Here is an 11,177-nt window from a genome sequence, read left to right as displayed (position 1 = left end):
GATCAAGAATCTGTTTTGGCACCTCAAGATAAGACAAAGACTCATGCAACTCTATGTTCTTCTCCAACTCTAGCACATGGGAGGAATCACTCACATACTTCCGTAATAGAGACACATGAAACACATTATGTACACGATCCAAAGCTGCTGGTAACGCTAACCGGTAAGCAACCTCTCCCACACGATCCAAAATCTCATATGGTCCGATGAACTTCTGGCTCAACTTCCCTTTCTTACCAAACCTCATAACCCCACGCATAGGAGATACTTTCAGAAGAACCTTGTCCCCAACCTGAAACTCTATGTCCCGGCGATGTAGGTCTGCATAACTCTTTTGTCGATCCTGGGCCGCTTTTATCTTTTGTCGAATCACCTTTACGTGTTCTATCATCTCCTGTACAATCTGTGGTCCTAAAACTACTGCCTCAGCTCTATCATCCCAGCAAATCAGACTCATACATCTCTTGCCATACAAAGCCTCAAACGGTGTCATCCCAATACTCGTATGGTAGCTGTTATTATAACAAAACTCAATCAGATCCAACCGATCTTCCTAACTACCACCAAACTCCATCACACAAGCTCTCAACATATCCTACAAGGTCTTGATAGTTCTCTCTGTCTGCCCATCTATTGCAGGATGAAAAGCAGTACTCAACTTCAAGGTAGTTCTTATCATCCCCTGCAACTCTTGCCGAAACCGAGAAATAAACCTCGCATCCTAATCTGACACAATGTCCTTAGGGACTCCACGTAACCTCACCACATGTTTCCTGTACCCATTGGCCAACTGAGCCTTACTCCATGTATCTTTCATAGGAATAAAGTGAGCTGACTTAGTCAAACGGTCAACTATCACCCATATCATGTTGTTACCCTGCTGGCTCCTCGGTAAACCCACTATAAAGTCCATAGAGATAGATTCCCATTTCCACTCAGATACCTCAAGAGACTGAATCTTACCTTTTGGTTGTCGTTGCTCTCCCTTAACCCGCTAACCCGTTAACACGCCAAACATCGAGCCACGAACTCAGCTGTTTCCCTCTTTATCCCAGGCCACCAGAAAGTCTTCTTCAAATCTTTATACAACTTATCACCACCTGGATGTACTGAATACGGTGTGCAATGAGCCTCTATCATGATTATATTTTTCAACTCCTCCTCACTAGGAACACACCATCTCCCACAGAACAAACACTCCCATCTGTATGAAAGATAACCGAGACACTGTCCCTTTCTCTACTCCACTCCTCAATCTTAGGATAAAGAGCCTGCTCCCTACGAATATCATCATAAAGGTCTGGCTCCACTGTCAAGTCCTCTCTAGTATCCCCTTTTTGTATCACATGTATCCCCATCTTCCCCACCTCATCTCTCAACCTCAACAAAGACATAGCTTTGCATAGAGAATGTACACTCTTCCTACTCAACGTATTGGCAATCACGTTTTCTTTCCCTTCATGGTATATGATATCCATGTCATAGTCCCCTATCAGCTCCATCCACCTCCTCTGTCTCATGTTAAGCTCCTTTTGAGTAAAGATATACTTGAGACTCTTATGACCTGAAAACACTTTAAAGGTCGCTCCATAAAGATAGTGCCTCCAAATCTTGAGAGCAAACATGACTGCACCCAACTCCGGGTCATGTGTAGGGTAGTTCTCCTCATAAGGTTTCAATTGCCTAGAAGCATAGGCACTTACTTTTCCATTCTGCATCAACACACATCTTAACCCCTTCTTTGAAGAATCTGTATATACCTCAAAGTTCTCACACCCTTCAGGTAAAGCTAAGACTGGAGCTGTGGTCAAACGCTCCTTTAATACTTGGAACGCCATCTCACAACTTTCATCCCAACGAAACCTGTTCTCTTTCCTCATCAACGCTGTCATAGATCTGGTAATCTTTGAAAAATCCTTCACAAACCGATGATAGTACCCTGCCAAACCCAATAAACTCCTGATATCTGCCACATTCTTCGGTGATTCCCACTTAGACACTACCTCTATCTTTGTTGGATCCACAGCTACATCATCCTTGGAAATCACATGCCTCAGAAAGGCAACTTCCTCGAGCCAGAACTCACACTTAGATAACTTTACATACAGCTGATAGTCATGAAAAGTCTGTAACACCAACCTCAAGTTCTCCTCATGCTCCTCCTTATTCTTGGAATAAACTAGGATATCATCTATGAACACCACGAGAAACTGATCCAAAAACTGACTGAAGACCCGGTTCATCAAATCCATAAACACTACAGGTGCATTTGATAACCCAAACGACATAAGCACGTACTCATAGTGACCATACCTCGATGTAAAAGCTGTCTTTGGTGTGTCCTCATCCCGAATCCTCACATGATGGTAACCTGATCTCACATCAATTTTTGAAAAGACTCCTGCCCCACTCAACTGGTCAAACATATCATCTATCCTTGGCAAAGGATACTTGTTCTTCACTGTAACCCTGTTCAGCTCTCTGTAGTCGATGCACAACCTTAAACTCCTATCTTTCTTCTTCATAAACAGAACTGGTGCTCCCCACAACGATACACTAGGTCTAATATATCCCTTATCAATCAAATCATCCAGCTGTTTCTTCAGCTCCTCCAACTCCTTAGGACCAATGCGGTACGGGGCCTTAGAGATTGGTCTCGTCCCTGGTTTCAGCTCCACACTAAAATCTATATCCCTCTTTGGTGGCACACCTGGTATCTCTCCGAAAAAACATCTGGAAACTCTTCCACCACTGGTATCTGATCAGCTGTCGAACTCACCTTACTATGGTCTCTCGCATGGCATAGAATCAAAGGACACCCCTTCCTCAGATAAGACTTCAATGTCACCGCTGCAATCACTTAGAATTTGGGTTTGACAACAAACCAACGATAAGACACACTAACTCCCTTAGGACCTCTCAAAGTGACTCTCTTTTGGTGACAATCTATTCTAGCCTTGTACTTACCCAGCCAATCTATACCAACTATCATCTCAAAACCATCCATATGAAACTCTAACAAATCCACTGGAAGGTCAACTTGCCCAACTATCATAGATACACCCCTATACAACCTCCCACATGACACTGACTCACCTGACGGTATAAAAACCTCATATTTTATAGACTCAAACTCTCTCAAACACAAAATCTTAGCATGACTCGACGATACAAAAGAGTGTGACGCCCCTGAATCAAACAAAACAAAGGTAAAAACACCATTAACAAGAAAGGTACCCGTGATCACGTGAGCATCATCCTCAGCAGCTTTCTTGTCCATCATGAATAACTTGCCACTGGTCTTTTGTCCACCTCCCTGGACTGTACTAGCTGAAGTAGATGGCTTGGCAGCTGACTCCTGATTGTTGTTAGCTGCCGAATTCTGATAAGAGTTACCGCCACTGCGGTTAGACCAATCGTTGTTATTACTCTGACCTCCTTGTTTGTTCCATGACCCAGCCGGCCTGTTGCTGGCATAACTCTGAGACAGACCCTGTGAGAAACTCTTCTGTGATGGCCTCTGAAAACCTCTTCCCACAGCACTAGTACACTCATGTCTTTTGTGGCGTATACCGCCACAGTTGTAGCAAGATATACCTCAACTACTACTACCACCACCACGACTACGGCCATAAGAAGCTCCACTACTAAACCCCAATCCCGATGAGTAAGCCCTTGCTTGGTTATAGTTGCCCCTCTTGTAAGTGGAATGACCACCACCCTCACTCTCAGCCTTCCTTTTCTCGGGACCCCTCTCCCTGTTCTCCTTGGCCATTTCGACCAATCTCTCAACTCTCCCTGCTCTCTCATACACTTCCTTAACATCTGTAAGGACCCCAACCGTTAGCTTCTCCATTATCTTGTAGGTCAAGCCCTTCTCAAAGCTCAGTGCTAAGTTCTCCTGATTCAACCTCATATCCTCTGCATACCTAGACTTCACGTTAAACTTATGATAGTACTCAGCCACTGTCATATCCAGAGTCAACTTAAAATCATCAAACTCCTCCCTCAGCTTACTACGAACATGCTCAGGCACAAACTCTCAGCGTATAGCTCTCTTAAACTCGCTCCACGGTATAGCTGACTTCCCCTACCTCATATACAGATCTAGGGCACCCTCTCTTACCTTATCTCACCACTCTTCCGCAGCATCTCTCAAGTAGAACGTAGCTTGTTCCACTTTGAAGTCCTCGAGATAGTGAACCACATTCAAGATATTCTCCATCTCCCTATGCCAATTGTCGAGCAAAATTAGCGCTCCGGTACCCATATATTCCTTTGGGTTGAAACGGGCTATGGTAGTGCTTATCTTAGCGGAGTCTAACCCAACCTCTTTGTCCTTCCCAAACTTCTTTAAGGCCTCAGTAAGCGCCTCTTGATGCTCAAGCATCTTGGTAACTTCATCTACACTCATCAACTCAGCTCTAGCATACAAAGCGGATCTCTTTGGTGGCATCTTTGAACTATATAAGAAAAGAGGCAAACATAAACACATATCCCACGACTTAACGCGTATATAACTTATGCAGACCACACTCGACCGAACAACTCAACCCACTCGATCAAGTACCTCAACTCCAGAACCTGACCAGAACTTATCACATAAACCACCCGATCGAGCCCCATACTTACTCGATCGAGTAGCCCTTACTCGATCGAGTTCCCGACTTATTCGATCGAGTGCCCAAAAACAGCAGCGACTGCCAAAAATTGTCATATACCTCACTCGACCGAGTCCAGTCCACTCAATCGAGCCCAACCTACTCGTTCGAGTATCCACCACTCGATCGAGTCATGCTGACTCGTTAGCTACCCGCATGTTTAACTCAGCTACTTTTCACAACAACAACAATATATATATATATATATATACACACACACACACACACACACACACACACACACACACACACACACACACACACACACACACACACACACACACACACACACACACACACACACACACACAATAAGGCAAGATTCTATTCACATGTTTCTATAAAGCCACATTGTAAATCACCATCATGCAATTACATTACTCACAAAAACATATAATCATATAAACTACTTCACCTTTCGCCACCACATTTTCCATTCCTTCACAATTATTTATCCATCCATTCATACAACACATCATTCAATATATATATATATATATATGCAATAGAACTTTAACAAGCACATAGCTATCCCATGACACCCTATAGTGACCGGTTCAAAGTTGTAGGGCGAGATTGCAACTTTAGGACGTCTTCCAAACCTTTGCATTAGCTCTAAACAACTCTTACCCGGGTTCATTTTAGTTTGACTCCATAGATTCATTGGGTTCATTAGTTACAGGTTCCAAAATCGTCGCTCTGATACCACTTTGTAACACCCCCAAACACCAAGGTGCCTTGCCAAGTACACCTAATGCATGAAAGTGCTACCATCTCGGTTACCCGAGGCAATGTATATCAAACAGACCATAAAGAAACGTACTTAACTAAGTAAAAGAGTTTAAGTGATTACAATTCCAAAACCAAACTATCAAATGAATACAAATGTTCCAAAAGCAAACCAACTGAAAAGAAATCTAAGTTCATGACACAACGGAAGGCTCTAGTGACACGTGATGACTCCATCCCAGCTATCCCTCGTGCAAGCCATCTCCTACCTGCTTAATAACTGCTCACCATCCTCGAATGGAACACCATAGTTTTCAAAACATTTAAACGGGGTCACTTACTGATTACATAAAACAAGATACATAAGATATAACACACAAAACTCCCAACTCCATTATATCTCCACGTACCTGACTACATACTAAAGTGTGTAGTCCCGCCAGAATACCCATCGCAACAGATATTCCACGCCGTCAGTGGGGGACCTCAGTCGTACCCACCAAATCCCCGCTCATGTATTCCGAGCGAAAACCTATATTCCTTAATGTGCACATCCCCTCCTGTAGCGGGTTCCACAGAGGGCGAATCAAGGGCGTGAAGTCACTCCCGGCCCGCAAGTGACTCTACTCAGCCGAGGACACGGCTTGCGAACCACAGACAAACACAACCAATTATACATCAACAACACCAATACAATACCAATACGTTAAAGATCAACAATAATAACAACCATCACCAAACAACTATGTAATCAATAACCGAGTAGGGAAACCCTACCTGGAATAAGCAAATCACCAGATCGTCACAACAGCTACTCAAAACTGCTCCTCTACGAAACCACCTCCTACAACTATACAATCATACAATCACTATATAATACACATCATACTCCAAAAATCCCCCAAAATACCCAATTAGGGCTTTAAACAAAATCAACAAAAAGGCATAAAAACTATACAAGGATCATACCCACAATACGACGAACTCAACGGCGTAAAGAACACGACGATCCGACAACTATAGCCCTTAGGATTTGGTAGGAATGCGAAGAAGAGAGCAACGTACTTTGTTTAGGTTTTGAGAGATTTTAGAAAAGATAAAAAGTGAAAAAGAAACTGACAAAAAACTTTATATATCATTCTCGCATTGCTAAAAAAACCCGGCAGAAATAACGCGTAGAACCGACTTACTCGATCGAGTAAGTCACTTACTCGATCGAGCGCCACACTTACTTGATCGAGTACCCATCAGCATTACACTATTTCGAAATCCAAACTCACTTACTCGACAGAGTAAGTCTCACTCGATAGAGTAACCAAAAGCATAGAAAACTGTAGTATTACAATTCCATCTAGGAAATTTTCAACAGGGCGTGGATTAAGGCAAAGGGATCCACTATCCCCTTACCTTTTCATAATGCGTGCTGAAGGTTTTGCAAGTCTAATTGCATATGGCGTAAGGAATAAATCAATTGAGGGCATTCGGATATGTCGAGCTGTCGATTATATCTCATTTTTTCTTCGCGGATGACACCGATATTTTTTCTCGGGCCAATAAGAAAAATGCAGAAGCCATTAATTCTGCAATTTTGAGGTATGAGGCAGCTTCAGGTCAGTGCACCAACATGCAAAAGTCGGAAATTTATTTTAGCCCGAATACTTTGGTGGAGGCTCCTAATGAGGCATGGGGCGTCTTAAGGGCTAAAATCGTGAATAAACCAGGGAAATATTTGGGAATACTAGCTATGATTGGAAGAAATAAGACTGAAGCTTTTAAGCCATTAAGAGAACAAGTGTGGAAAAAGTTAAAAGGGTGGAAAGAACGTTATCTTTCTTTTGCAAGGAGGGAAGTGCTCATAAAGGTCGTGGCCCAAGCGATTCCCACCTATCATATGGGATTGTTTAAACTTCCAAACACCCTATTTTCGGTTTTAAATGGAGCGATGTCCAAATTTCAGTGGGCGCATAAAGATGATAATCGGCATATTTATTGGGTTGCGTGGAAAAAGTTGTGCAAAATCAAAAGGGACCGATGTTTAGGATTCCGGTATTTAGAAGCTTTTAATGACGCCATGCTCGCAAAACAAATTTGGTGGCTGCTTAAGCATCCATATTCCCTTGCTAGTCAACTTATGAAAGCAAGGTACTATCCTAATTCCAACCCTCTGGATGCGATGATCGGGCATCATCCATCGTATATTTGGCGTAGTTTACAGGAAGCACAACGGGTTTTGCGGAAAGGATGTCGATGGTTTATTCGAGATGGCAAAAAGGTAAAGTTCTGGACTGATCAATTGACTATGAAAGTACCCTCATTTCGGATTTGGTCCCCGTGCCAAGGCTCAAAGGACGCACTTGTGTCGGAATGGATCAACGGGGATAGTTGGGATGTGGAGAAAATAAATAAGTCCTTAATTGAGTCGGAAGTTAAAAGACATTATGAAAATTCCTATCAGCCCAAATTCAGAGGAAGACGAGATTACTTGGCATTATGCAAAAAATGGGAAGTACTCCGTGAAGACAGGTTATAATTTTATCCACAGACACATGGAACACGAGCTACCATCTACTAGCGTCAACTCGAGTGAATCTTTGTGCGCTCTTTCATGTGGCGGGTATGTAGGAATACAATCCCAAGCAGCTGAAATTTACATAACAGAGTTGCTGAAGTTGACCCCATGTGTGGAAGGTGCCATAGGATGATCGAAACTGACCTTCATGCCTTAGTTCAATGCCCATATGTGCAAAGTGTTTGGATCTAATTGGGAATTGAAGTCGACGAAGAATGGGGAAATATAAGAAACATGGAGGATTAGGCGCGTTTCGAGGGTTGATAAATGGAACATGATTGAACTTAGTCGTAGAATCATGGTGTTGTGGGCAATTTAGAATGACTATAATGATGTGTTACATGGTAAGGAGCTTCGGGGCCCGAGATTTTTTGTTGAGTAGGCTTTGAAATACCAAGATGTGTTCCTTGAGATAAAAAGTGAGGACATTTATACTGGGAAGGGAACCAGGACTGAACATATAACTAAGTGGAGGCCGCCTCCAGAGGGCGTGTGGAAGGTGAAAGTCGATGCCGCGATTTTTGAGGGAATTGGCGGCGGGCTTGGGGTGGTAGCTCGTGACAATGGTGGGAGTGTGGGCAGGGCTGCCGTGCAACAGACAGGACAGGAGTGGGAGGTCGATGTTGCGGAAGCGAAAGCTGCTGTCTTGGGGCTGAAAATGGGAAGACAAAAATGGGTATATATTAGGCCCAACAATTTGTCCTTTATCACAAAAGTGAATACTTCTGTGTCTAACACAGATACGGATATTATATTCTTAATTAAAGTTGGTAAATAATAACAAATATTAAGGTAAAAATATAAACCTGAAGCTTAATTAAATACGTATGTTCCTATAGAAATAGCAGCTACTTTAGCTCCATTTCCTATACGTAGGTCGATATTACCCTTTCCTAGTTGTCGCACGTTTCTCAACCCTTGTAAATGATTACAAAGGTGAGAATCACAACCAGTATCCAATACCCATGTTGTGGTACTAGCATAGCTTATGTTTATCATATAGATTCTAGAGGAGATAGAACTTGCTAATGTCATACATTTAGCTTTCTTATCCTATAAGTATTTGGGGTAGTTTCTTTTCCATTATCTTATATTGGAATAATAAAAACATTTCTGGTCGAAATAGGTACCTTGCTTAGGTAAGGCCTTGTTAATTCCATTAGCATTATCCTTACCCTTGCCTTGTACCGATTTCTTACCCTTTCTAGCTTTTCTTTTGAACCTCGTTTTATCCTTAACATTTAAAGATAAAACATCCCATCTCGAACTCCAACTATATTGCATATCCGTTTCCGCTTACTATAAAAAAAGTGTTGATGCCTCAATCAAGACATTCTTGATTGAGCTTGACACTTCCTTATTTACTTCATAAGAAAAATTAACAGCATTTCAATACCATGCCGAGATACCACTCAGTGGAGATTGAAAAGGAAGGACTCTAAGCTCAGGAAGGGATTGATAAATGCTGCTGTAAATGCATGTATCTATCACTTGTGGAGGCAACGGAACCAATGTAGAGTAGAAATGACCCTTATCAAACCAATAAAGCTTACGAGCATAATTATTGATGAGCTCAGATGCAGATTGCGTGCTAACATCAGGTTCCCCATTGAAATGAAGGATAAAAGCATGATAGATAAAATGATTGAGGGCATCAATTGACTGACGATCATTGGCAGTATGAAAAGAGGGATAGATCTAGGGTTTTTGTCGATGGTTTTTTCTATTTCTGATTTTGTTGTAAGAATAGAGATAGGATATGGGTGGCCTATCTTATTTTTTTGATAGTATGAGCGTGAATTGGACGGATCTTTCCTGATCAGGCCCATTTGGTTAGGTAGAAACGAGCCTATATCCGTTTTCCTTTTGTATCGTTTTCCGATTTGATCTTAATAATACTTACATTTAACCAAAAAAAATTAACAACGGTTGCTCTAGCGAAAAGTTCGGGACGAGTAGGGTTAATAAGATATTGTGATTTTCTACCTGCAATGCCGATATTTTGAAAAGTCGCCTCCCAATCAAGAAAATTGCTACCACCCTTTTCCACAGAAACCATTTATATGGAAGAAGGTAGTTGCATCTGTTTATAAAAAGGAGCGGTGCGCGATATATTTTGCTACAAACGAAAAGAAAGGAAATTAACATTCATTGTTAAAAAATTACTCTAAAAAACAATTTTATCAAGTTTAACATTTATATAATGATCTCTCACCTAAATTATATAAATGATCCCGAGATCCGCCTCTAAAAAAAATCTCGGCCCGATGAAGCCAGACATATGAGATCTAAATAAATTCGGTGAGTCGACTCTTGACTGATTCTACTCCTAGAACTCTCGGTCGACAGATTTAAAATAATTCCATCTCTAGCCCCGGAACACAAGACTGGGCCCAGTGAAGCCAGACATACCAATCTTAACATCCGTTGAGTCCAACCAACTTTTACGTGTAATAAATTTATTACCCTACTTACCCAACGTAAAAAGGGAACGCCACGTTGAGGCGAGTGTGGCTCTAATGAAGAAGGGATTCATAGGTGTTACTAATTGTTAAGGCTAATCTCAATTTTTAAATTATGTGAAAGATCTTGTCAATTTGTTATCAATTTCCTTCAGCTGAACTAAATTGGCGAATTAACGATAACCTTAAATTGGCAATAGAAAAATAAATAATAAAATGCATGATTTGACGATTTGGCACAAAATGCATAAAAATAAAACATGTAATAAATAAATCCTAATATGGCCACCTATAAACTAGCTAATTTAATTAACTAGGTATTACAAATTCGGAAACCAACTCCTTGGTCTCTGGAATCTCCACTTGAACGCCTTCCAATAAATCGTCGTCTCTTGGATATCGGAACTCCTTCCGAAAAACTCCGTCTCAAGGTAAAACGCCGGTCTTCATAAATAATTAATTAAAAAAAGAATAAATTACATTGCTATATCTATTATACATTTATTCAAAAATAAATCTAAGAATAAATTATTACAAACGGGCGATACGAGATCGCAATTAATTTCAAACAAATCGGTATTTCCATACATTTCTGGTAATACCGACTAACTAACTAGGCCATACTAGATAACAAATGTACATGAATATACAGAATGAATAAAATTCAATAAATAAAACCATTATCTAAATACTTTAATAAAACAATTCATGTCAAATCGTCCTAATTTACCGACATTGATATAAGAGAGCGAGGTT

The sequence above is a fragment of the Silene latifolia genome, chromosome Y (assembly GCF_048544455.1).
Source record: "Silene latifolia isolate original U9 population chromosome Y, ASM4854445v1, whole genome shotgun sequence".
Taxonomy (NCBI): Eukaryota; Viridiplantae; Streptophyta; class Magnoliopsida; order Caryophyllales; family Caryophyllaceae; genus Silene; species Silene latifolia.
The sequence above is the reverse complement of the archived record's forward strand: the minus strand, read 5'-3'. Positions refer to the sequence as shown.